This window comes from Montipora capricornis, chromosome 7 (assembly GCF_036669925.1).
Source record: "Montipora capricornis isolate CH-2021 chromosome 7, ASM3666992v2, whole genome shotgun sequence".
NCBI classification, from domain to species: Eukaryota; Metazoa; Cnidaria; class Anthozoa; order Scleractinia; family Acroporidae; genus Montipora; species Montipora capricornis.
In genome coordinates this window covers 48,366,489-48,369,337 of record NC_090889.1, presented here as the reverse complement: position 1 = coordinate 48,369,337, position 2,849 = coordinate 48,366,489, and the positions used below count along the sequence as shown (strand labels likewise).

Here is a 2,849-nt window from a genome sequence, read left to right as displayed (position 1 = left end):
ATTAGAACCAGGGATAAAATGTCAGGCCATCGGAGCCTGGGGTCTTATTTCTATGACAAAGTTTCAATGCTTTGGTTGCTTCGGCTAAAAGGAGGTCTCCTTCACAGGAGTTGCGTTCAAGTTCAGATAAATGTGGTTGGACATGTGTCAAAAGCTCATTCTGGGCTGGGGTGTCAATCTCTTGAGCTGAAAACAGCTCCGTATAGAAATTCTCATGGGCCTTTAACATGTCGGGTAAAGACACTGAAACAACTGTAGTAGAATCATTAATCGATATATCTCCCGGAACATTTTCATTTTTAGTTGGATCTTGGGGTGGAGTTGAAGCGTCTGGCTCGGTGTCATCGCGATAGGTAGTGGGGCGTCGATGCCACGAAAGTGGGCAGGCAATGGCCATGTGTCCCGTTTCCTTGCAAATACAACAGCGGGTGGCGCTCTTGCAGTCTCTGGCGGTATGACCGGTATGCTCACAGTTAAAGCAGAATGTTGGGACAATCCTTGGCCAGGTGATCTGGTTGGTTGCATCTGCGACAGGTTTTTTGTTGGCCGTCATGTTGAACACCAAGCTGGAATTTGCGAAAACGAAGATAACAGGGAATGGATGTATCGAGGTCCATCCGGAAATCACACAGCCTGTTGTGAACTTGGGGAAATCCTTGTAAGCTACTGCGCCTGGAAAAATAAATCCGGCCAAATTTCCGTAGGCAATGTTCTAGCGCGCTGTCTGGTAATTCGTAGGGTGCGTCCTAAACCGTGACAAAGGTCAGGCGTCGCTGTGCCGGGTGGGGAGCCAAAGGTCGGCAAGGTACTATAAAGGATGATCGTTGTAGGAAGGTTTCCTGGATATCTGGAGAGGAAAAAGTGAGGTAGACAGTGCCATTAGGGCAGCGTTGTAAACATCGAACACCAGTAGTGGGGATTCCGTCACGTTGTAGGCAATCAAAAATTTCCCGTGTGTTCACTGAAGTATCCGTTAATGTGAAGTAAGCTCAGCAAGGGCGATCCAGCGTCACATTGTGTGGATGAAAGTTTTGCTTCTCAAATTCTGAAAGGTAATTAGGTGTTCTTGATGTTCGCAGAATTTCGGCACTTGTAAAACATAAAGTAATATCCTCCATATTCGCCTCGGCCACATCGGACCATTCATTTCCTTGAACAGATGAGCTGTCAACTGGAGCGTCCATAACTGAAGGCACGTAGCGGAACGTTCCACCAAGAACCACTAAATCGCTTCTAAAACAGATTTGGGGGAGAGGATATGCCGTTCTCCCCCAGCGGGTACTTAGGACAAGCCTCCAAAAATAAAATAAAAGCCAAACTTGACTTAGCCAAAACGCCGAGAAGGGACGCCCGTAGATGCTGAAAGCCGACAAGGTGCTCCCAGTCTCATGGCCACGAGATATGGTGGTCCGATTACAATCCGTACCAAGGAAGGAATGCCCAAAGCCAACCTGAAAGGGAGGCCCCCACAATGATCGCCCTTTTACAGTGGGCAGCCACCAGCATTGCATGGCACTTGCGTTGACGGCAAGAGGACAAATGCACATTGTGCTTGCTCTGACCTCGTTTTCATTTTCCCTTATAACAAAGTTAATTTTCACAGCAAATTACTTGTCTACGACCATACCACAATGATAACACCGGTTCTCGTCCCATCACCGAAGTTAAGCCCTGTCGGGCAGGGTTAGTACTTGGATGGGAGACCGCCTGGGAATACCCCGTGTTGTAGGCCTCCCTTTTTCCTTCTGTACACTTGATTATCTCAAATAATCACAGTTTCCTCCATGAAACATGGCGACGATATGTCAAAAATGAGACATACAACAAAAACAAAATAGTTCACACGAGAAAGTGGAACTTGTATTCCCAAGGGAGCGCGTGCGCGCGAGATCTTATGAATCCAACGTTTACGTTAAGGTATCTTTTCGTGTGAGCAAAGAACAGGATACGACAAGTAAAAATGCATGCACTGTTATGCATTAGATGGAAGTTAATCTAGCCCGGATGATGTGTATACAACGAAGGCTACAACACTATAACATTCATCTTGCGAAAACGTGACTTATGTGACGTAGCGCACTTCAAAGTCTTACTGTTCCCTGCTCAACGTGGACAGTACGTATTCAAAGGGTGGATAAGACACTATCCTGAGCATACTTTTTATGATAACAATTGAATTAACTGATAACAAAGAGAAACCACAAAGTGTTGGCCACAGAAATGTAACACCAACTGATCTAGCGGGTCCTCAGTTACTCAATGCAAAACCGGCTCTCCACAACGCAACATAAGACAACGCAAAAGAAATCTATCACGTATGTAGATGGCCGATGGAGCAGTACAAACACACATCCACGTACGTTTTCCAAACGATGCATGAGGATAATGGCTCGACCCACTGGTATTTCCTTGTGTCACTCGTCTATCGATGGAAGTGCCGCTAATCGATGCGCCTGAAATAAACACGTCCTCTCGGTCTCTCTACGGCCAAGAATGAAAGAAATAAAATCACAGTTTTGCAGTGCACCAAGTACGGAACATTCACCTACAATTTCAGCAGTCGACTTCACAAATACAACTCACCTTCCTTAGTCTTTACACCGCCACCGCATCTCCTTCCCTGCCCTGCCTGAAACGATACCAACAAACCTTCCCGTTAGCCAAGTTTGCCACCGGGGGTTGGTGCGGGGACTAGCGCGAACGCAGTTCCCCACTACCAGAGATTATACGCTCGAGTTACCCACATTTGGGGTAATCGCAAGGGTCAACCCAATCAAACTGCAATGAAAGAGCCTCACCTTGAAAGGACTGCCTCCCTGATTACAGTGCCTGGCACGTCAGGTAAGTGT

At 46.8% G+C, this 2,849-nt stretch overlaps 1 non-coding gene and 1 pseudogene across 1 annotated transcript; one reads left to right on the top strand and one right to left on the bottom strand.

Moving 5' to 3' along the window:
- Positions 1-1,613: 1,613 nt before the first annotated feature.
- Positions 1,614-1,732, top strand: LOC138058372 (5S ribosomal RNA; annotated as a pseudogene).
- Positions 1,733-2,685: 953 nt separating this feature from the next.
- Positions 2,686-2,849, bottom strand: LOC138058477 (U1 spliceosomal RNA). The gene has a single exon (XR_011133999.1). It is a non-coding gene; the product is annotated as a U1 spliceosomal RNA (small nuclear RNA).